This window comes from Salarias fasciatus, chromosome 10 (genome assembly GCF_902148845.1).
Source record: "Salarias fasciatus chromosome 10, fSalaFa1.1, whole genome shotgun sequence".
NCBI classification, from domain to species: domain Eukaryota; kingdom Metazoa; phylum Chordata; class Actinopteri; order Blenniiformes; family Blenniidae; genus Salarias; species Salarias fasciatus.
In genome coordinates, this window is record NC_043754.1 from 21962467 (window position 1) to 21987706 (window position 25240).

The following is a 25240-nucleotide window of genomic DNA, read 5'->3' on the forward strand; positions in this document are numbered from 1 at the left end:
CACGAGGACGTGCCGGTTACCAGTGTCGGTGATGGGGAATGGACCCAGGATGTCCACTCCGATGCGCTCCATGGGGGCCCCCACCAGATACCGCTGCAGCGGCGTGTCGGAGCATTGGCTTGGTCCCTTCTGGGCGGTGCAGCTGTCGCAGCAGTGGATGTGGAGCTCGATATCCCGCCGGCAGCCCGGCCAGTAGAATCAAGCCCGCAGCCGGTGCAGCGTCTTGGCGATGCCGTAGTGTCCGGTCCCCACTGCACCGTGTACAACACCCAGGACCGTGGAGCGGAGCGCCCTTGGAACCAGCAGTTGGGGAAGGTCACACCCTCGACCCGGCGCCTGCCATCGGCGGTACAGCAGGCAAGCGTGGCAGTGTTGATTGTTTACGTGACAGGACAGATACAGCCCTTTTGCGTGGCCGCACTGTCCCACCAGCGGACACTGATCTTGGTGAGGGATCAGAGTGGAGAGCGCCGCTCCTCTCCCATTTCCCGGAGCCTGACTTTTTGGAGCAGGCGCCGGACATTTTCTTGCGACGTGGCCCGGCTCGCCACACCGGTAGCAGCAGTCATTTTCACGGTGCCCCCGGTGAGTTGTTTGGGGCGATGTCGAGTGTTGTGCTTGGAGGACTGTTTCAGTGTCTTCTTCGGCGGTGTCAGTCAGTCGAACACGGGGCGGTGATTTGGTGCCAACCCGCAGCGTGGAGTGGATCATCTCAGCTCGCTCCGCTTCTCGGAGCGCTTCCTCCCGGGTCTGTGGGGTGGCGAGCCGTACGTGTTGGTGCAGCTGCTCGGGGGTGAGTCCTTGTAGGAACGCATGGAGGGCCAGTTCCTCCCGGACGGGGAAGGTGGGGAAGCCCTGCCGCACGTACAGCTGAACATCGGCGGCGAAGGAGCCCAGGTTTTCTCCCTCATGACAACGGTGGTTATTCAGCTTCTCCCTCTCAGCGGCCTCTACTGTGCGCTGCCCGAAGCGTCACTCTACTGCAATGATTAACGCGGTCAGGACCCACTCTTCTCCGGGCACCAAGTCGAGGAGAACTTGCTGGGCCTTGCCCTCCAAGGCCAGGGCTAGGTGCGCGGTGGTGTCTTGATCACTCCAGCCGTTTTGTGTTGAGGCAACTCGTGTCTGCTTTATGTTGAGATCCAGTGAGCTGGTGCCGTCATATTTGGGCAGCTTGACGGCGGCCTTCGCCGCGGCAGTGGGTGGGTGAGCTTGCGCATCCATGTGATCATCACCGTCTTCGGCCATCCTCACGGCTTCTAGGCGGTGCTTCCGCCGATTGCTGGATCCGTCGGGCCGGCTCGGAGTCTTTCACTGTGCGGTGATCCAAGCTGCTCTCTCCAGGCGTAGTCTCTCTTCTGGAAATTGCCGTGGCTCCATCCCACTTCTGACACCAATGTGGCAGTCGATGAATGGTACAGGCAGTGCGGAAGGATTGTTTGCTATTTAGTTTCACAAACACAGGCATTTTATTGTTACAACTAAGCCCACTGCGCACTCTCGCACCCCCTCTGTTGGCGCGCAGGCCGCGTCACCCCTCAAGCAACCCCCCTGTTTCACGGTCCAACAGGAAATGAAACTAAATTAATACAAAAAGGTGGCAACAGCACACAAACAATAAACAAAACACAACCATAACAAAATGGAACGCAAATGAACACCACAAAACACACAGAACAGCCCCGCACCTGGCCCAAAGCAGTCCCGCTTCCCATAAGCCTTTGCGAATCAAACACAGTCACTGGGGCAGCGGCCCCAGGGCCCCCAGCGGCCCCCACAGCTGCTACAATATTGTTGTCATGTTTTCATTTAGATAATTACGACTGTATGTGATTCTTCACATCTTATCTGTGCACTTTGTGTGAGCTGTGAACAATGAAGATTGTGATTGTGATTCTGAAGGGCTATAGCCCAATCATGAGCACCACTGGTCCTGTTGCTCTCCGCACACTGAGGGACCTGGGCTACTCACAGTTTAAACACTGTGACGCAACAGCTGAATTCATTGAGGTAGTATGATAAGGGATGTACGCCAGGCCGTAGAGGGACTAGACGGAAATTTCAGAACATTATGAAAAGAATGCTTTTTCAATCTTGAATTAATTTGACATGATATCTGTTTAAAACATTGTTGAGAAGATGATTTTAGATGCTAAAGTTAAAGCAAACATTTTCTTTGACAGGCTCTTTGACATCATGAATAGCCACAATCCCCGTGCCAAAGAATTTAAAGCCCCCTCGGGGCTATTTACATTGTAAAGTCATTATCAAGCACTGAATCTTAGACTGCAGAAGTTAGAGCCAGCTTTGGTGAGTTTGAATTGCTTATTGTGCTGTGTTTGGGGGTGGTTAGGTGCTTGTACTGCAGTTTCGGTTTCTGTCTGCCCAGTAGAGAGGTCGTTGACGCGGGTCACACCTTCTAATGTGTGGCTCCAGTGACATCAGACAGGGGCGGGTCAGCCGGGCGCAATCAGTCAAGTTGGAAACAGCTGTGACTCCGTCAGGTACTTCACAGCACAGACTGCGCTTTGGCGTCAGCCACAGCGTCAGCCCACAGAAGGTGAAGACCTGCGAGTCTACCTGCGCGAGTCCACCGGCTTCACCGAGCAAGGACACCGGCTTCACCGAGCAAGGACACCGGCTTCACTAAGGTCTGTCTGTCACAGTCTAACGCAAAATGTGTTTCTTACGTATCCCAGTTATCGTCGGCAACCGGAAAAGACGCGTAGTCCTCCGCAAAGGCAAAGGCAATCTACACAACCTGTCCGCTCTCTCTGGAAGTGGTCCCAGCCCACACTCAGTTACCTTCGGTCTCTGGAACTGTCAGTCCACAGTTAATAAGACAGAATTCATCAGTTCTCTGATGAAACTCTCAGACATTCAGGCCCTAGCCCTGACTGAGACATGGATCCACCCAGAAAACTCAGCTACACCAGCTGCACTCTCTGCATCCGCTGCGCTAAGCCACACCCCTCGCTCTACTGGCCGAGGAGGCGGTGCTGGCATTCTCATTCCGGACAACTGGTCCTTCTCCTCAATGCACCCGTCGAACAACAACACAACGTTTGAATATCATGCTTTAACGGTCACTACTCCCATCAAAGCATATATTCTGGTTGTGTACCGCCCACCAGGGGGTAATCTGCATGGCTTTGTCTCTGAAATGGACATGTTACTCTCTGACATCCCTGATGATGGAACACCACTGATTGTCATGGGAGACATGAACATTCACGTTGACAAACCCCAGGCACAGGACTTTTTGGCACTGATGGCTTCCTTTGCACTTGTACTGGCTCCGTCTCCTCCCACCCACAAAGCTGGCAAAATCCTTGACTTGGTGCTGACTCGTAACTGCTCCATAGCAGAGGTGACAGTTACTCCACTACATGTATCTGACCATTTCTTGGTAAAATTTGCGGCTGCCTTTCTGCGATTGCAGACACCGACACAGATGGTCTCCTTCTGCAGAAACCTGAAGTCCCTCACAGCAGCTCAGCTGTCTGAGGAGGTGAGCTCTGTCCTGCCGGACTACTCTTACTTCTCATCGCTTCCTGTTAATGAGGCTACAGAAACACTCTGTTCCTCTCTGGCGTCCTCTTTGGACAAACTCTGCCCCCGGGTGTCGAAACCAGCCAAGAAAAAACAACCAAGTCCATGCCTCTCAGAAGTTCTGAGAGAACAAGGAGCTGGACTCAGGGCAGCAGAAAGAAAGTGGCGTAAATCCCACGAGCCCGCTGATTTGTCCTCATACAAACAGAAACTTGCTTCCTTTACCTCCCGCTTGCAGTCCGCAAAGAAAGCTTTTTATCAGAACAAGATCTATGCAGCTTCTGATTCCAGAAAAATGTTTATGGCGTTCAACTCCCTGCTTTCTCCTCCAGCTGCTCAGCCGTCCACTGAGCTGACTCCTGATATGTTCGCCTCCTTTTTCACTGAAAAGGTGGCTGCAATCAGCAACCAGTTCTCTGAGCCTGACCAGCCCAGTCAGCTCAAACCCACTACTGCACCTTTTCTCTGCTCGTTTGCTCCTCTGAGTGGGGATGAGGTCTCCAGACTTCTTCTGAGCTCAAAACCAACAACATGTCCTCTCGATCCAATACCCACCAGCATTCTGCAGACCATCTTGCCCATAATCAAACCTGCAGTCACGCACATTGTCAATTCCTCCCTGGAAACCGGCATTTTTCCTGTTACTTTTAAACAAGCCCGCGTCACCCCACTACTAAAAAAGCCTCATCTCAAGCCAGCCCAGGTTGAAAACTATAGGCCAGTCTCACTTCTACCATTCCTGTCAAAAATACTGGAGCGCTCAGTATTTAACCAAGTCTCTGAACACCTGCGGAACAACAACCTACTTGACCCTTTTCAGTCAGGCTTCAGATGAGACCACTCCACCGAGACTGCACTCCTTTCAGTCACAGACTCTCTGCGGCTGGCGAGAGCTGCTGGTCAGTCCTCTGTCCTCCTGCTGCTGGACTTGTCTGCTGCCTTTGACACCGTGAACCATCAGATCCTCCTCTCCTCACTCTCTGACCTTGGCATCTCAGGTTCTGTCCTGTTGTGGTTCAAGTCCTACCTCACAGGCAGATCTTTCAGAGTGTCATGGCGAGGGGAGGTGTCAAGGTCACATGGCCTATCAACAGGGGTCCCTCAGGGGTCGGTGCTTGGCCCCATACTTTTCTCTCTGTACACCACTTCACTTGGTGCAGTGATTCGCTCCCATGGCTTCTCCTACCACTGTTATGCTGACGACACTCAGCTCTTCCTCTCTTTTCCACCTGACGACACCACAGTCTCAGCTCGAATATCAGCATGTCTGGCTGATATCTCCACCTGGATGAAGGAACGCCACCTTCAGCTAAATCTGTCTAAGACTGAACTCATGGTCTTTCCAGCTTGTCCATCTGTCCAGCCTCAGATCAGTGTCCAACTTCACTCGAGCCTTCTTGTGCCCACAAACTCAGCCAGAAACCTGGGTGTCATGATTGATGACCAGCTGACCTTTAAGGTTCACGTGGCCTCAGTTTCTCGGTCTTGTCGTTATGCCCTCTACAACATCAGGAAGATCAGACCCTTCCTGACCCAACAGGTCACACAGCTTCTGGTTCAGGCTCTCGTGATATCACGCATTGACTACTGCAACTCTCTTCTGGCGGGTCTCCCTGCATGTACAGTCAAACCTCTACAGATGATCCAGAATGCAGCAGCACGTCTGGTCTTCAACCAGCCCAAAAGAGCTCATGTCACTCCTCTGTTCATCTCCCTTCATTGGCTTCCAGTAGCAGCCAGGATCAAATTCAAATCTCTCCTCCTGGCTTACAAAACGCTTACAAGAACGGCTCCAGCCTACCTGGATTCCCTGATCCAGGTCTACTCTCCTTCACGCCCTCTTTGCTCTGCATGTGAGAGACGTCTGGTGCTTCCAGCCCAGCACGGCTCTAAATCTCTTGCCAGACTCTTCTCCTCTGTTGTTCCCAAATGGTGGAACGAACTACCTAACTCGGTGCGTTCTGCCGAGTCTCTTTCTACTTTCAAGAGACAATTGAAGACTCAATTGTTCAGAGAACACTTACGGTCTTAATCCGACCCCATGTTCAGGGAAGAATAGGTCAGGTGTTCTAAAATCCAGCACTTATGTACCACTGACTAAGCTGACACACACACAAAAAAAAAGGGGCGGGTAGTGGCTCCTCTTCTGCAACTTGATGGTGACTCCCTTGACCAATCGCACTTGAAGCAATTGAAGCATTTACTAATGGTTTCTTTCTTTCTTATGTCTATATTCTTGCTTGTGTTGACGTCGCTTTGGACAAAAGCGTCTGCTAAATGAAATTGTTGAATTGTAGAATTATAAAGTCAAATTCATGAGGGGCCTATGAGCTGCAGTTCCCCCTGTACCCTGAGGGTGTCAGTATAATGCTGACCGCTGTTTGTGACGCCCCCAAAAGAGAGAGAAAAAGAAACTTTGGCGGTGAAGTGAAATGGGCCATTTTCACAACTCCACTACTTCCTGAAATTAACTGTGCACATTCATTTCCTGTCTTGCATTATTGGTCAAAATGATTAATCCAGGTGTGTCTTGTTGCAGCAGTCTAAACCAGACACACCTGGATTAATCAGTTTGGCCAATAATGTAAGACAGGAAATGAATGTGCACAGCTATTTTCAGGAAGTAGTGAAGCTGTGAAAATACCCCATTGTGAAAATTCGCGGGAAGGCTGAGCGTTTGTATCTCCCAGTCCTGGAGGAAACATTTCATCTCCTGCAGGAACAATGACTTCCGTTCAGGCTTTGAGAGAGTTTATTCAGCAGCGACTAACTGCTGCTGCTGGAGAAATCTTCACCGCGTTTCAACTAACTGTCATCGAATACTAGAAGGAGATGAATAGTCAGGACAGACTGCTGGAAATCACAGGAGTACTTCCAGTCCTGTTCTCCAGAACAGGTATGCTAAAGTGTGGATGAACACTGAGTCTGACTGCTGGAGGCTCGTTCCGTTTCTTTTGAAGCCAGCAGACAGAAACGAGGCTGCAGCTGCAGGAGGGCTGCTGATAGGCGTCTGAAACGGTGAGGGTGGAGAGGGAGAACCGTTTCAGTCGCGTATCTGCACGGAGAGTCAATCAATCAATTGTTTGGGAGCAGCAACCCATTTATTTCCTGTGCATGAATCCACTTCCAAAAGCCGACAAACATGATCCACGCGCCGATTAGACACGGTCAAAAGAATGAGCTGTCCCTCTCACACACGTGCAGCTGATCACCTGTGTGCTGCATTGATACCTTCACCATCCCGCTTCCCCTGGTGGTGAAACTGAAGAAACGATAAATGGCTCCTACACAGAAAATGCATTTGCTTCATTTTCTATAAATAATCTGCCACAAAAGAGCTGATAAACAGTTTGGGGAACCTTTTAGTCGTGGTTCTACCAACTGCTGATTAATTTAAATGAAGGACATAAAATCAAACCAACCAGCTGTTTGATGGCCGCGGCTTGAGGCTCCTTCTGGAATAACCATCACTACGTGGTTTATAGACGTGCTGTATTTAAGTTAACACTCCCGACGTGACATGTCCCTCCTCACAAATGTACCACCAGCTGCCACTGGCAACAGTCCTGATCACAGCAAAGCACTGAAATATTATAGGATGAGGGACAGCATGGAAATGTTTTTTTTTTTTAATGTTCTTTTGGACTCGAGACATCAAGAATGCATTGGTGTCCCCCACTGTCCCACACAAACAGACTTTGTCTCATGTCTGGGGAGTCAGGATCTGGTCAGCCTCATTTTAATCCTTCAGAAAGCTGTTCCTGCTGCTTATAACAGCACATCAGCCTTCACAGTGCCGAGCGCACGTTCACTGCTTCATCTTACAGAGACTTGATTACCCATACTGCCCTGGGCTTCACGAGAGAGGTGTGCATGCAACAGTGACTCCATCTAGCTGCAGTGGAACTCATACCCAAAATATTCAAGATGTTGTGCTGTGTTTGTGTTGAACTTCACCTCTCCAGCAGTGAGCAGACCAAACACTGTTGTTTCAACCTGATGGGGAAAAAATTACTTTCTAGCAGTGATTCAAACCAGTGATCAATGTATCAAGAGGAAAGTTTGTTTCAGGATTAGCTGTACATGCACTTAGAATTTGACTTATGCAAAAGAGAGAACCAGCACCTTTTCTGATCCACTGAACACTCTGGATATATGTGCGTAGAACAGTGGTGTGCAACCTGTGGCTCTGGAGCCACATGTGGCTCTTTTGCACCTCTGTAGTGGCTCCATGAAGCTTTCACAACATGACATGTGAATAAACATTTAAGTTACTTCATCATAGTTACAAACCACAGTACTATTCAAAAGGATTTGCCAATCTTGGTTCAAACAGTACAAAAAAACAGTACAAATGAAATTTGGAAAATTGGCTAAAACCACAAGAATTGGGGAAAAAAGGAAGATGAGGTGGCTTAAAAAATGGGAAATGTCTAGATTTCGAAAAGAAAAATGTTCAACATGGTTAGAAAAAACATGGAAAACTGATGAAAAGGGGGTAACATGGCTAAGACAGCTGCATTTCAGAATTGTCCACAAAAAAGCTTTAAAAGAGGAACAAAACTGTTAAAATCAGGTAAGAAATTGGTTAAATGTTTTAAAAGGTTCATTACTCTGAACGGTAGTTCAAACGTCTTGAATGTATCCTAAATATGACGCTCCATAAGCTGCATTAGCCTCATTTTAAATGTTGAACATGCTTTATGGCTCCAAACCAGCTTGACATAGTGGGAAGTCACAAAAATGGCTCTTTTGGTCCAAGAGGTTGCAGAACCCTGGCAGAGAACCATAGATGCATGTGCATAGAGGAGAGGAGAGAAGAAGCTTTGTCAGTGAAGAAAACTCTAGAGAGAAGAGATTTGTCTCCTGACTGGAAGATTAATGATGTGAATTCTGATTTCCTCACAGACGTGACGCCGTAAAACATTTCGCTTCCTAAATACAAAACTCTAACACTAATTATTTCAATACAAACAGGCAGATATTTCCTTCACTCAGAAAAAGATGAACAACAATCAAGAACTCTGAAATCTCTGCAGTTGGCCTGCAGAACACAAACAGGAAGTAGCTACAGAATCCTGAGAGGCTTTGTACTATTCAGACATTTGACAGCAGTATTTTCACTTTGACTACAAATGAATATCAGCTGTAAATGTTGGTGATCGGCCTCTTTGACTGCCGATGATCAATGTTGGTTTTGGCCCTGAGAAAACCATCTGGGTCTATCTCTCATGAAAACTTTCTGTGTTGTTCCTTGTTTTGGATTGGATGATCCTGGATCAGTCCTGAGCCTCAGTAAAGCTTTCAGCTGGCCTGGACATTATAGTAACTCTTACAGAGTAATGATGTGTTCAGGTGTTGCTGGGAAAAAGAAAAAAAAAAAAAAAAACGTGTCTGCACCACGTCAACCTGTAAACTTCCCACCAACGTTTGAGAGCTGAGAGAAGCCAATGTAGCATCCAGACAGCTTCCTCATTTATTCTTTAAACCTCACAGCTACTGTCAGGTTTCTATAAAGGAGCAGTTTAATTTGTTTTTTAGTGTCTCTGTTTTAAATGCAGCCTGTCCTGTCTCATCCGTCACTCACTGTAAAACATTCACATCCGTCTCATCAGGGACTTTGTCTTGTTTCCCTCCAGAGAGTCCACAGCAACACTTCAGTACCCAGAAGACCAGTTCCAGTGTGGAGCAGGAGGAACATGAAGCTCCACACATTAAAGAGGAGGAGGATCTTGTTGAGACGACCGTCACTGATGGGGAAAGTGAGGATTCCTACCACTCAGTGAGAGACTCCACCACCCGGACACTCACTGCTGCTGCTGTGGAAATCTTCAACGTGTTTCAACAAACTATCGTCCAGTACCAGGAGAAGATTGATCGCCAACACAGACTGCTGGAAGTCATCCTCCAACCTCAAATCAAGTTACAGAGAATCGGTACGTTAAAGAGTGAATGAACACTGAGTGTGACTGCTGGAGGATCTCCATCGTTATGGCTGTTTGTTTCATCCACCACAGACAGAAGCAGGGTCTGTGTGTGTTATGTTTTTCATATTTTCATCACCTGGGGGGGTATTGCACAAAACCAGGATAAGGGATTAAGCCGGCAAACTGTGTTTATCCTGTGGCGATCCTGTGGTTATCCTGGACGAAGCTAGCCTCAAGTTGGTTGCACAAAAGCTGGCCAAGTTTATCCTGGACAAGTCACCATGGTGATTTATTCTCTGCAGCTCGCTGCTCCACAGCAGGCGAACTACCCAGGATAAGATTAAACTGCTGTCAACAATGTGAGAAATGGGTGTGGTTTACAGCATTTCCTTGAGTTTTCCACACATTACATCATTTAATCATCCTGCAGCCAAATCTTATTACTATAGTCGTTGCATTTGCAGGGTCTGTTTGACTTTAGTATTATGTTGTTGCACAGATTATATGAAGACCAACATAACTTTCAACACAGACATTTCAGAATCCTTTCTTTATTAATATAAGTCCGACAATAAAAGGTTCACAATTATTGTAAAGAAAATGGAAAAAAAAAAAAAAAAACTAAATTAAATTGGTACTAAACCACACTGATGTAAAAAATAAAGAATAAGAACTCAAATACAACAACCCTGAAGCTACACAATGAGTAAAATGAGAAACAAAGGAAAAATGAATGTATCACACCACTGAAATGGACGACAGTATAACAGACAGCATATCCTTTTGTCTTAACTGTCTCCTGAAAATACGAAAATGGTCCTATTTCAGGACTCCACCTTTCGGAGTGAACGGCCCCACATCATTCTGACTCCACTCTTTTAACGGCTAAAATCACACAGAACTTCGTTCTCAGAAGACAACAAATTTATCACTTCATGTGATAATTGCTCTTTGGGCGACACTTAAGTAACTTACCAGACTGCAGAATATTTTTATGTTTGGTTTTCACCTGCTGCAGGTTCTTTTCTGGCCGGACAGGTTTGTTCTTCATGACAGATGAGGGATGAAACAGAACCCAGCAGGAGAACAACCGATTCAATAGAGAACACGGACACAGAGTTGAAATTTTGTTTGAGCTTAATTATACTTCACATAACCCGATCATGCACTTCTATGGGCCACATTAAAGAAAAACACCAGTATTTATTAGTGGACTTGAAAAGTCATGAGCTCCGCATCCTTGAACTGTAATGATGAGTGTCTGTAGGTTATTAATTGTACATGTTGGCGCTACTTACGCATTAAGCCAGTCATTAACTGCCAGGCTTTGTCCCTCTCCTTTTTTTACAGCACTCCTGTTGCTTTTCTTGTGGATTATATGTTTTACTTCTTCATATAGTTGAAGAAGCATTGCCTGCTCATTAGGGTGCGAACTACGGTTGGGGGGGGGGTGGTCTCAGCCCCCCCTTTGAGACCCCCAGAAAACATAATTTGTGAATTTTTTTTTTGTTTTTGTTTGGGGGGTGGCTAAAGATTGGCATAATGCTGTTTCCCCCGTGTATTTCCTGTATTTTATTATGATTATTGTTGTTACCATTATTATTATTATCAGTGTTTCCCCAAGGCTGAGAATTTACTTGTGGTGGTGGGCCGGGCGGTGTAGGAGGACGTTGCGGTGTTTGTTGAGCGCATTCACAATAATCTAGTCAAACTGGTTTATGAACCATTTGTTATTTATTCTAGATATTTCTCATTATATGGGGTCAATTTTCTTGAAATGCTATAACATTTATCAAGATGAGGGTACAAAACATATCTATGTATCCTAACTTTCACAGCAACAGACGTCCAAATCCGACAGAACTCTGCTGTTAATGTAAATGTCTTCTCTGTGGGCTTTAGGGAAAATCCGATGACTGGAAGACGATGGGAAATTATTAATGTTACATGGTTCCAGATGTTTCCAGATTGATGTGGTGTTATGAGCAGCTGAGAATGGAACACAACTGGACGTCTACCTGTCCCTGAATTACAAATGAGCCCAACTTGTTTGTTTACAATCTCCCTCTCAGTTTCCTGTCCACACAGCATCGCTTCAGGAAATATTTACATCCACGCAACATAACAAGGACTCAAAACGATGTAGTTCACGCGCCAGGCCTTCAGATGGTGCTGTCACTCTGACACAACTCCAAAATGGAGAAGAAGACACGGAGTAGGACTCGGTGCTGCACATGCAGTGTGATATAAACAAACAACAGCAGAACAAATGGCCTGTTCAATAAAACAGCATGAGGAGCTTCTGCAGGAAAAAACAGCCAATCACCTGATGAGGAGTTTTACTGTCCTGGACGGTCCACCAGCATTAATCTGCAGCCCTGCAGGCTGTTAGCCTGTAGCTGCTAGCGGCTAAACTAGCATGTCGCCATGCTGTGTCCAGAGATCACGTCTGCTGGTTCGGATGTTCAGCGGGTCGAACGGCGTCTGTCTGCTCTGCTGACAGCTTCTTCTGCTGGTTACTGGGATTTTAAACAGGAGTTGGTGGAGTCGCGTAGTGCAGCGTCTTAAAGGGACATGAACATAGCCAAAGCGGACTTTTTTTTAAAATACCGAAGTTACCGGTAACTACTTGCCACGCCCCCAATTCAAGTCGTCACTGACTTCGCCAGACCCAAGCCAAGTCGGTCCCCGATCATCTCGGCCCCGACGGCCCCGAAGGGCCGTGGCAACTACAAACCGGCTGGCGGAATACACGGGGGCGCGCGCGAGCATGTTGGTGCGTGCGCGCTTGACACCCAGTGTGAGAGACAGACTGTGCGTTTTTTTGGTTTTTTTTATTCATCTTCTTGGGCAGGTGTCAGTCTAATTGGGCGGGCCGCCCTGGTAAAATTTATGTCGGGGAAACTCTGCTATCCGTTCTGATAGCCCAGTAAAGTAAAGTGAAGCGTCAAACAGACAGTTGCTTCAACCAATCAGATTTCAAGTTGGCGACTCAGCACCTTCTAGCTTGCGTACACTAACAACAGCATATCCAGGCCTTCTGATTTACATTCACCACGATACAGTAGGGGGCGGTATGCACCTAAGTTGTTGGTCGCCTACCTCAATTATTCCAAAGAAGAAGGAGCAGAAGAAGACCTGAAGAGAATTAAAACTTACGCCAGAAATACCACAGGGCAAGCTGGACCTTAAGCCTTATGGAACTGAAACGCACGGATAATCAATATGACAGAGCAATTGAACTCTTTTTGAGAAAAGAAAGGAGGATGTATTTTGTTTTCAAATAATTGGGATTTTGGTGAGTAAAATGTTCCTCTTTTCCTAAATAATATTGCTGTTTTATTAAGTTGTTGATGCTCATTGTATGTGCACAGATGTAGTAGGAGAATTGTGCACTTCAGCAAAGGCATTTATTCTTGCTGCACAAGTATCTATCTGCTGTGCAACAACTCTTTATGTGCATATCTGCATAATAAGATTTTTTTTTGTAGACAAAATAGTTATTGAGAGGTGGATTGATTCAGGCGGATCTGTTCTGAAGGCCTTAATGTGAAATGCATGGTCCGCCACTGATATATATTTGTACATACATATACATATATATATATATATATATATATATATATATATATATATATATATATATATATATATATATACTGCTCACAAAAATTAAAGGAACACTTATTTTATTGGGCCTGGCATGAAATCAGTTAAACCTGTGTGATAATGTTGTGGTTGGTAAAGCAGCTGAGGGCATCGTTAATCCCTTTCAGCTGCATTGTTGTTCATGGAATTAACAACAGGTGCACTACAGTGGCAACAATTAGGAAACCCTCAAAACAGGACTGGTTTTACATGTGGAGGTCATTTCAAGTTTCTCCCTCTGGATCTTTTTTGTCTGGTTTTCCACTCGTGCTGGTTTTGGCTTGAGTAATTATCACTACTGGCAGGATAAGGCGATTCCTCAACCCTACAGAAGTTGCACAGGTTGTCCAACTTCTCCTGGATGGCACATCCACACATGCTGCAGCAATAAAGTTTAATGTGTCTCCCAGTACAACCTCCAGAGCAGGGAGGATATTTCAGGAGACTGGTGGTTATTCTCGGAGAGCTGGACAGGGCCGTAGAAGGTCCTCAACCCATCAGCAGGAGTGATACCTGCTCCTTTGTACAAGGCGGAACAGGCTGAGCACTGCTCGTGCCCAACAGAATGACCTCCAGATGGCCACTGGTGTGAATGTCTCTACCCAAACAATCAGGAACAGACTTCATGAAGGTGGCCTGAGGGCCCAACATCCCATAGTGGGCCCTGTGCTCACTGCCCAGCACCGTGGAGCTCGACTGGCATTCGCTCAGGAACACCAGAATTGGCAAGTCCACCACTGGCACCCTGTACTTTTCACAGACGAGAGCAGGTTCACCCTGAGCACCTGTGATAGACATGAAATGGTCTGGAGAAGACAAAGAGAACGTTATGCTGCCTGCAACGTCGTTCAACATGACAGGTTTGGTGGTGGGTCAGTGATGGTCTGGGGAGGCATATCCATGGAGGGACGCATAGACCTCTACTGCCTAGAAGACGGTGCTCTGACTGCCATAAGGTATCGAGATGAAATCCTTGACCCCTTTGTCAGACCCTACGCTGGTGCAGTAGGTCCTGGTTTCCTCCTAATGCACGACAATGCCCGGCCTCATGTGGAAAGAGTATGCAGGCAGTACCTGGAGGATGAAGGAATTGAAACAACTGAATGGCCTTCACGATCTCCTGATTTACACCCAATAGAACATCAGTGGGACATTATGTTTCGGTCCATTAGGCGCTGCCAGGTTGCTCCTCAGACTGTACAACAGCTCAGGGATGCCCTCACACAGATCTGGGAGGAAATGCCACAAGGCACCATCCATCATCTCATTAGGAGCATGCCGCAACATTGTGAAGCATGCATACAAGCTCGTGGGGGCAACACAAGATATTAAAAAGCATTCTGAGTTGCAGAAATTAAGTTTGGAAAAAATTAACGAGCCTGCCACATCTTCATTTCACTGTGATTTTAGGGTGTCTACACAAGTGTGCCCTCTGTAGGCTGAAAATTTTTATTTCCATTAAAAGACTTGGCATCCTTTTGTTCCTAAGACATTGCCCTATCGTTATTTGTCTAGATATTCAACTTCATATTGAGATCTGATGTATCTAATGTGTTTCTTTAAAGTGTTCCTTTAATTTTTGTGAGCAGTGTATATACAATATATACCACATATGCAAAAGAATTTTTTTTTAAATGACTGAAAAGCAATTGTGACAGAAATGATGCCAGTTTTGTACCAAAATCAGCAAAATAATTGATTTCTTTTCAAGTCTCGCTGGAAAAATAAATACACAATATGAACTAATAGCAACTGTAACCGTTTTAGAAAATTGAGCTGAAACATACAGTGATTGTATCAGGGTTGTAGTTGTGGAGGATGGCCTTGATCTCCAGCAGCTCTCCTCGGACAGCGGAATAAGGCAGCTTGAGGTCCACGAAGAACTCTTTCCGGACAATAACCTCCAACGGCTCTCCAACACATATTCCTATGAGAGCATGGAAGGGGGACAGCATGAAGGGTGTGAAGAGGAAGAGAGGCAAAGCTGAAACATGGATTGTGAGTTGGGATTGTTCACCGTGAGTCCGCGACAGGCTGATGCCGGTGAACTGCCAGGTCGTGATGGAGTCTGGCAGGACAACACTTTTCTCAACTGATGTAAGTTCGCTGTGACACAGAGAACATTAAGCATTGGAGATTTGAACGTGCAGCTTCGGAGGCGAAAACTCTGGATGTGCATCGATTAACTGCAGCGAACTCACCACGCTCCTCCAGCAGGACAGGCGGGCAGGTCGACATCAGTCCACAGCCAACTTTCAGGGAAGCTCCTGCGAGTAAAGATGTCAATGCTGTCCACGTAACTGTCGTCGTCCTCTTCTCCTGAAGGGTCAATGAAATCCACGTCAGACAATGACCTCCTGCTGAGAAGTCGTCTCTCACTGCGAGCCAGTTTGAGACCGTCCTCCTGGTGGTCAGCTCGCTGTGTGGTCATCTCTCTGCAGCAGTCCAGAAAAGCCTCCACACAGGCCGGGCCGTCGACGTTACTCGCTGCATCTCTCACAGCTGTATGAAGGAGGTGTTTCCCTCATACCATTCACGCAGCAGTCCTGCAGCTCGCTTGATTTATATTTATCAAATGAACAGTTTGTGCCAGTTAATCTCTCTTCACCAATACATACAAAGACAGCAAAATTACAAGTGTGACTTCAAAAGAAAAGACTGAATTTGTAATAATTGAGTTATCATGAGCTGTGATTCTCACCTAAAGTGGTGGGAACCTCCATGAGAGGAGACGCTCGCTTCCGTCTCGCTGCCTGAGGTTCTGCACATTTCGATTCTGAAAAGACACAAAGAAAATAGGATCTTGAACACATGAGTGAGTAGTCAACAAACAAAGAACTTTGTAATGTCCTTTGCGGTTATTCATGTCTTGTGTTTAGGTTTTTTTTTAATTTTTTTGTCTGTTTGTTATGAGGATATAATACATATAATTCCCAGACGTCGCCCGGTATGGCGCAGCTGGGGCCCCACCCCGGAGCCAGGCCTGGGGTTGGGGCTCGCAAAAGAGCGCTTGGTGGTGGTGGGGGGGGGGGGGGGGGGGGGGGGGGGGGGGAGCTTGTAAGGGAGGTTGAGAGATACCGGCTAGATATAGTCGGGCTCACCTCCACACATAGCCTGGGCTCTGGAACCCAACCTCTCGAGAAGGGCTGGACTCTCCACTTCACTGGCGTTGCCCGCGGTGAGAGGCAACTGGCTGTTTTGTTATTAGACTTCTGTGCTAGACACAGTTTGTCCATAACGAGTTCACATTTATCGAACTATCCTAATTTTTGCAGTTAAATTTTATGTATCTACACACGAAAGCTCCTCACCGTGAGATCAAATGACATTCCTGGTTTGAAGTATCTGGGAGTTTTCTTGAAGTGGATAGTGTAGGGTGAAGTGACAATCTGGATGCCTCTGACTTCTGCCTCCACCATTTCAGTACCTGCAACAGGAAAGAAGCCACAAAACCAGCAGGAGGCGAAGAGCTGAGGGTCATCTGTTAGTTTCATTCAACTGCATCAGCAGACGTCCTGGTCTCTTACCGAGCTTGGTCAAAACACTGACAGAGACAAAAATGGAGTCTCCGACAAGTTCCTGGATGTCGGGAAAGGTCTGAGTGATGTGCTTACTCTTCAGTACGGCACTCCCCTCGCCCCGCTGGACCTGACACCACAACAAACTTCAGTATTTCAAATCTTTACAGCTTCATGAATAATTACAACTCAGAGTTTAACAATCCAGTTTTGGAAGTCATTTAAACATCCTGAACTGGATTTGTTGATGTTATCAAAATACAGACTGTATTTGTGATTGCATCAATACAAGTGCAGGGCAGAAGACCTGACGTTTTCTCTTCCTGCCATGGAGGGTGCCATCAGTTGAATTTGCTTTGTGCCCCTTTGCAACATTTGAATTAGGATGAATCTGTACTTACTGGTAGCCTCTGAATAGAGGCTGGGAAGCCCTTCTTCTGTCCGTCCTGCATAACTCCAAACATCACATAAGCCGTCCCGTCCACCGCTTCACCGAACAGATACCTGAAACCGTTTGTTTTCTCATCTCTCACGGTTACGCCAACAACCCAGCCTGAACTGAAACTCCTCTACAGTTTGACTCACGTTGCTCTGATTTCCACAGTCAGGTCGCTGCTGTCCACGTAGAAGAAGGGGACCTGAGGCTTGAGCTTCACCTCAAAACTGGGAAGCACTGGGAAAAAGAAAACATTTTTCATGTTATTCTGTGGTGGTGGGGCGCGGTTTAGCTCGACTACCGGGCAGAGGGAGGTTGCTGGAGTTGGCTGTGATCACCTGTGGATGATGATTGATTACCCCTTCCTCCTCCTCTGATGGCCACGTCAGGCATAAAGGTTGTGACTCCAGCGACATCCCTCTGCCCTGCAACCGAGCGACACCATGCCCCACCACCCCATATTCCTTTAAGGGAAAATATATATATATTCACAGAAACTCGAACAGAGACGTTAAGAGGAGACTCACCGTATTCTTTAACCTCAAAATCTGCTGAATAGCTTTGTTGTGAATTATTCTGAAACCTGCTCACCACCTTCCAAAGGCCACAATTCTACACACACTCACACACACACACACACACACACACACACACACACACACACACACACACACACACACACACACACTATTCATTTTTCAGCTTGCATTCTTGCAAAAACCTTCCAACTGATGTGGACGTTCTCTGCTCCTGCAAGTCCTTAGCATAAAAATGTAAATTTATAAACAAATAAAAATCTAATGAAATACTCGCCTTCCGATTTCGGGGAGTTGATAAGTGTCAAAGTGAATCCCTGATCTCAGAAAGGTTGGACCAATTGGTAAAATGATGCCATCAGGGGTCTGAGGGAAAGAAACAAGACATCCAGTCCAAAGATGACTTTACTTTTATTTTACTTGGATATATGCAGCTCAGAGAGACACATATCTCTTGCGAGCAACAAAAAAGATTTTAATTGTATTTTTTGTTATATTTTATTTTATTATGAAATTGTAGTGATTCCTAACTGTAGACAAAAGGAATTAAAGAGCTTTAAATGGGTTTACATGTTCCAGTTTTCTATTGAATTTTAAGCGCGTCTACATGTTCTTTATGTTTTCGGCTTTGTTCCACATTTGTATTAAGAAAAAACATGGGGCCTCGCCACTTTTGGGGCAGATGTTATGGGGGTTTGGGCTGGTGTCTGGGGGCTGCCCCTTTCCATTAAGGTTTGGGTCGGGAGGGGACTGCTCATCTGGTTGGGAGGGTTTGGGGGGGTTGTGATATCCTGGGTCTTAGGGTGCACATCCGGAGCCCTGGGGGGTTGCTGCCTTGGGGCGAGTAGCCGCCTGTGGGTGCTCTGGGCCCAGGGGTGGCCGCCGGTTGTCTGGGCCATGAGGGCCTTTCTGGCTGGCCTCTGATCTTCTCAGGGGTCAGAATATATATAAATATAGAATATTTAAAATAAAGTTAGAACTCATATTAGCAAGATGAGCTTTATGCCTACATAAGCTCCTCTTGGAAAAGTAATCTGTTGGGCTCACAGCCAGACCTCCATTCTACTGCTTTGATGCTAGACAGGACAAGGAAAAAAATAAGAGAAAGAAACATCACCACAATCTCAATGTCAACGGCGTCTTCAAATCTGGTTCGTGGATCCCTCTCCACTGGCTCCATTTGGGGCGTCACAGCAAACAGCCTGTAACGAACTGTGATGGGAGGACAGAACATGGGAGAGTTCAGTTGTGGAAGGGACAACCAGTGAATCTTCAGTTAAAATGACGGAGCTTTGGAGCTGGGAAATAAGCTTCACTGCAAAACCTTGAATGCAACAACAGCAGTATTTCACTTGTTATTAGTGTTGTACCGATACGGTTCATACATGAAGCGCGGAGGAGGATGTGGAATGATGCTGATTCATTAAAATAGCTCGTAAAGTATCTCATGTAAAGTAATATGGCTTTCACCATGTGACAATGTGAACCAATTGGGTGGATGAGCACAAATAAAAAAAAAAGCAAAAGTTAAATGTCAACATATTCTTCTCAGAATATTACATACCGCTTCCTTTCAAAAAAAAAAAAAAAAAAAAGAAGTAAAGAAACTTATAGGAGTCCTCACTAATAGCCAGAATATTGCACTGGAAGAACAGCTCAAATATTAATAACAATAAGTTTAAGTAACAATTTCTGCAGAACCTGCACAGAAAAAGATGCAGTATTTAACTGAAGGCATATCAATGACATCAATAGTAAATTCAGTTTATTACACGACTGCACATAGAGATAGATAGATAGATAGATAGATAGATAGATAGATAGATAGATAATACTTTATTGATCCCAAAGGGAAATTTAAAAGACAGTCTGTGCTCACATTCACACTTAAAATGCATCCCAGGATTAAATAAGTAAAAATTATTAAAAACAATAGATTAGAAAATAAGGTGCTAAGGAGCTGAAAACACTGAAGAGCCTTAATCAGCATGGACATAACCCCCCTCTCCGGCCTGAGATGGCAGAGTTGTACAGTCTGATGGCACGTGGTACAAAAGAGTTCTTTAGTCTGTTTGTAGAGCAGGTCAATGAGAGGAACCGAGTGCTCACTGAGCTCCTCTGTCGGGAGAACACTGAGTGCAGGGGGTGGCCCTGGTTGGACAAGATGTTATTTATTTTTGCCAAAGTCCTCCGTTCCACCACCTTCTCCACAGAGTCCAGGCTCAGTCCAACGACAGAACCAGCTCTCCTGATGAGGCGGTCCAGCCTCTGAATGTCCTTCTTCCTGGCACTGCCCCCCAAGCACACGACCGCGTGGAACAACACACTGGACACAATGGACTGATAGAAAACCTGTAGCAGCTGTGAGCAGACTCTGAAGGAGGAGAGCCTCCGCAGGAAGTACATCCTGCTCTGCCCCTTTTTATAAACTGTGTCCATGTTCTGTGCCCAGTTCAGTTTGTGGTCCAGGTGAAGTCCCAGGTACTTGTATGAGGGCACCACCTCCACCTCTGCTCCGTTGATGGTGACAGGACGGGGGGAGGAGGGCACCCAGCGGAAGTCCAGCACCACCTCCTTGGTCTTAGAGGTGTTCAGCTGGAGCTTATTCTGCCTACACCAGCCCTCAAAGTCCTTAACCAGGGCTCTGTACTCCCCCTCCTCACCCCCCCTCACACATGCCACAACAGCAGTGTCATCGGAGAACTTCTGCACGTGGCATGTGTCGTTGTTGTACTGAAAGTCTGAGGTGTATAGGGTGAAGAGGAGGGGCGATAGCACTGTTCCCTGTGGCACTCCAATACTACAGGACTGAAATGTAGACTGTTGACCTCCCATCCTGACGAACTGTGGCCTGTTGTTTAAGTAGTCCATAATCCAGTTCACCAGGTGAGGGTCCACATCCATGTTGTTGAGCTTCTCCTGGAGCAGGCAGGGCTGGATTGTATTAAAGGCGCTCGAGAAATCAAAAAAGAGCAGCCTCACAGCACATCCACCCACGTCCAGGTAGGAGAGTGCACGGTGTAGGAGATAGAGCACTGCATCCTCCACTCCCACCTTCTCCTGGTAGGCAAACTGGAGTGGATCTCCCCTACCCTGTACCTGTGGTAGCATGAGCTGCAGAACACGTCGCTCCAGCGTTTTCATCACGTGGGATGTAAGTGCAACAGGTCTGTAGTCATTCAGCTCACTGGGGCGGCTCTTCTTAGGCACAGGGACAATGCAAGATGTTTTCCACACTGAGGGGACCGTTCCCAAGTGCAGACTCAGATTGTAGATGTGGTGTAGAGGGACCGCCAGCTCCTCAGCATAGACCTTGAGGAGCCTTGGGCTGATGCGATCCGGTCCTGCTGCCTTCATGGGGTGGAGTTTACGCAGCTCCCTCCTCACCTGGTCCACTGATATACTCAGGAGGGAGGAAGGGAGCCCTGGGGGAGAGAGATGTGCACAGGGAGAGGCTGACGTTCCCCTGGTCGGAGGAACAGAGGGTGGAGGAGGAGGGCCTGCGACTGGGGAGGGACTGAACCGGTTAAAAAATATGTTCAGCTCCTCAGCCATCAGGGGGTCCCCGCTCCCCAAACTGCTCTTACTGCCACAGCCTGTAATGGTTTTCATGCCATTCCAGACTTCCCTCATGTTATTGCCCTTCAGTTTGTTCTCCAGCTTTTTCCCATATGCCTCCCTAGCCTTGTTCAGACAAGTCTTAATCTCCCTTTGTGCCCCACGTCTTCTCTCATCATCCCCACCATAGAATGCACGCTTTTTCCTGTTTAGTGCTGCCTTCACATCACGGGTAATCCATGGCTTGTTGTTAGCATAGCACTTCACAGTTCTGAGAGGCACCACACAGTCCACACAGAAGTTCAAATAGTCAGTCACCACATCCACTGCCACCTCAATATCCTCTCCATGAGGATCTACTAACACACTCCAGTCAGTAGTGGCAAAGCAGATTCAAAGTGTAGCATTCAAACCATAATTTGACAAAGAATGCCAAACATTGAATGCATTGACAACATTATCACAGATCCAAAATGTCTCTGGGCTTCACCACACGACCGGATCGGGTGTGATAAGCAACAGTTTCAGGGGTTGTTGATGTTTGCGGAGTGCGTACTGCCCTTTCAGGTATCAGAGGCATCACTGGAGTGAGAAAGCGGCTCTTCTTTTTTGTCCAGGAGGTGACTGCGGTTCCTCCTGTACTCAGCTCCATCTGGTGTTCGAATATGATAAGATCTCACAGTGTCGGCAGCCGTGACAACTGCTGCCTTCCCACGTTCATTTTCCTGGAATCGATTCCTCTGTCCTGCGTGTAGAGTTGAGAGTGGCTTGTCAGATCTGTCACACTACTTCTTCTGTTGATTTTGACGAAACACTCTTATGGTGTGAGTGCCACGGCAACTGACAACTTCAGGCCTGGGCTGCTGGTGTGTGTGTGTGTGTGTAGGCAATGATTAAATGAAGGCGACGACCCATCAGCCGCTGGGCTGGTGTTTTGAAATTCTTCACAGGTGTACTGCAATACTTGAGAAGGCTTAAATATGGGTCCTTGTAATTTGCTTTGGCCTTTTGCATGAGTGATTCGGCAATTTGAACTGCTTTCTCTGCGCATGGTGTGGACTTGAGGTGATATGCTTGAACTTCCACGTGTTTCAAACTCCTTGCATTTGTATTGAGGACCATTATCAGAGAGGTTTGTGGTCAAGATCCACGACGACATGACGCCCATACACGCATTGGTGAAAACACTTGCATCCGAATAAGATGGCTTAAAAGAATACTCCGAAGATTTTGGACCCCCACCCTATCCCGATCATTTACAAAGTGAGATAAGCTCATGAATACCTTTTTTGTGTCTGTTCGTCCAGTGCCTGGCTAACAGCTGTTAGCATCGTAGTTAGCTTAGCTCCACTACGGCAGGTGAAGAGGAGACAGAGCCAGACTGAGAAAGTGGACAAAATACTCCTTCCAGTGGTCCAGGGGACGGCGCAATAGCACGCGAAGTAAATCCGAATGGTTATAAAACATTTTAAAAGACGTGTTTTCTTTTCAATCACTTAAAATAGCGTTTTGACACAGACCAGTGAAGGAAAAATAATTCAGACATTTCCATAGTGCATACACATAAAACAAGAATATTCACACCCCCACCCAATCTGTCACAGAGCGATCAATGTCTCAATAAATCAAACTAAATTGATTATTTGTATTTTATCAAGTCTTGGAGCAGAAACACATTCAATTAGGAAGCAAGTGCAAACATTTGAAATAAGAAATAAATGAATGTCATTTGTGGGGGAAAAAAAGAACTCGTTAGTAAAACTGCTGACAGGATTAAATATTGTTAAGATTTCAAATAAATATTTGTCTTTACAGTGAAATAATTCTGCCACAATATGGAGACAGAGTCGACAGTCTTTAGTCTGAGAGGATTAAAACAATAAACAACACTTTAAAGCTAGGGTAGGCGATGTTGTCCAAAAGCACTTTTTGTCATACTGAGTGAAATGCTCCCTGCCCTCTGGGAGAAGTCAATACATTATGTGTCTGGAAAAAGGTGCGGAAAAAAATCTGACAACTGTAGCGGCCACAGGACAGTAAAAACTCCGACAGCTCGAGACAGCAGTCAATCTGAAATATGTAATATTCTGCTCAAAAATGCAATAACTGAACACGGAATGAAAGTATCCAAAAATCCCAGATAAACTCTTGAGCAAAATATGCTGCCAGTCATTCATTCCAACAAAACTGAGTTTAACGGTTGGTCTGCCAGAGATCTGCCCATTTAAGGTAGTTTTGTTAAGCAAAGCAGCAGAGATGTCAAGAGAGCATCTGGTTTCTCTTCTCTAGATGTCTCCACACCCACTTGTTCTCAACTCCATAGAACTCAAATTCAACTTAAAGAATAAACTTCATCAGAGTAAAAGATCAGTCCTCGTCTGAAGGAGGTCTCAATCCATTGACTTCAACATCATTTCACCAAATTATGAACATTAACTGGGTTAAAAGATTTCTTATGTGTCCAAATAACATGTGGAATATTATCCCAAATAACCCACTGAAGTCTCTTGGTGGTCTTAACTTCCTATTCTATTTCGTAAGTGCTTAGCCCACCTACGGGCTAAGCACTGCGTGTTTGTCAAACAGCGTGTGTTTGTCTTTCAGTGGCTGTGAGTAGCAGGTCCTGGCCGGCTGAACACCATCATTGGGAAGTCATTTTACACTGAGTACATTTTTGCCCGTTCCTCACAACGTACGTGACGTTAGATTTTTGGGTTAGGGTTAGAATTAGGCTTAGGTTAGGTTTAGGATATGGTTTTGGGTTAGCTGTGTGGGTATACAAGTCTGCGAGAGAGAAACAGAGATGAAGACAGACAGAGATCGAGATAGAGAGTCATGCAATGTACCTTGTAACTGTATTGAGTTGACCAGTCAGCACCATGGACAGCACCATGATGCATGGGTGTGTGTTCGTGGCTGTCTTTCACACAACATACCTGATAACAGTGGTATTTCAGCACCATGGACAGCACTGTGTTTACTCTATGCATTTGTGTAAGAGTGTCTTTTTCACAAATGTACCAAAAAACTGTATTTTAGTTGAAACTTCAGGACCATGGACAGCACTATGTTTGCTCCATGCATGAGTTTCTAAGTGTGTGTGTTTGTCTTTCACACAACGTATCTTTTGACTGGATTAAGTTGATAATTCAGCACCAAGGACAGCACTATGTTGACAATATGCGAACAGGGGTGTCAAACAGCAGGCCCGTGGGCCAAAACGGACTCAAGAACAATGGACTCAATACATCACTGAGATCCGAGCATCGGCGATGCTGCCATAAAAGCTGACAATCAACATTTCATTGCATTTCTGCACCAGAAGCAGCATGAACACTAACTTCCAAATCCCCCATGATGCACCACTCAGTAGTATCTATGAGTTTGAATGTCTATTTTTCCCCAAGGATGGTGAAGCCACGACAGGCCCTTCTCTGTCTCTAATTAGCAAGTATTCGCTGTATTGTACATTGTCGACGTTTTCTGCAATAACTGTTTGGTTTTTTTGTGAAAATGTCAATATCTTCAAACATAACAAAGAAAAGTTTAAATTCAAAGGTTATTGTGAATTAAAATGGTTTTGTGAGAATCCCAAAATTTTCATCATCAGCACCGTAATTCAAATTTTTAACCCACAGGTGTCAAAAACAGTCATGTGAACAGCTAGTCTCGACTGAATGGTGACATCTGCGGAGCATTTAATAATATAGAATGACTGGACAACACATTAATGCACCTCAGATTTTCCAGTGGCTGATAAGCGCACTGCTCAAGGGCCAGGAGGGAACTGTGATCATGACTGCAACACAGATTGTCCTCTCAGTCATAGTCATTGAACTGAAGAAAAAAATGTCATTCAATACGAAGATAATTACTATTATCTTACTATCGTAACAGCAGAATAACTATTGCAACAACACATCATATTAGTAAAACTCATCTGTTTCACGATGGTCTAAACCAGCTCACGTTCCCTATTAGTGGATGAACAATCCAACACTTGGTGAATTCTGCTTCACAATGATAACAACCGACATCGAAGGATCATAAAGCAACATTGCTATG

The 25240-nt window shown here is 46.0% G+C and overlaps 1 pseudogene; it reads right to left on the reverse strand.

The window, feature by feature from the left end:
- Window positions 1-198: 198 nt before the first annotated feature.
- Window positions 199-20521, reverse strand: LOC115395778 (complement C3-like; annotated as a pseudogene).
- Window positions 20522-25240: the final 4719 nt, after the last annotated feature.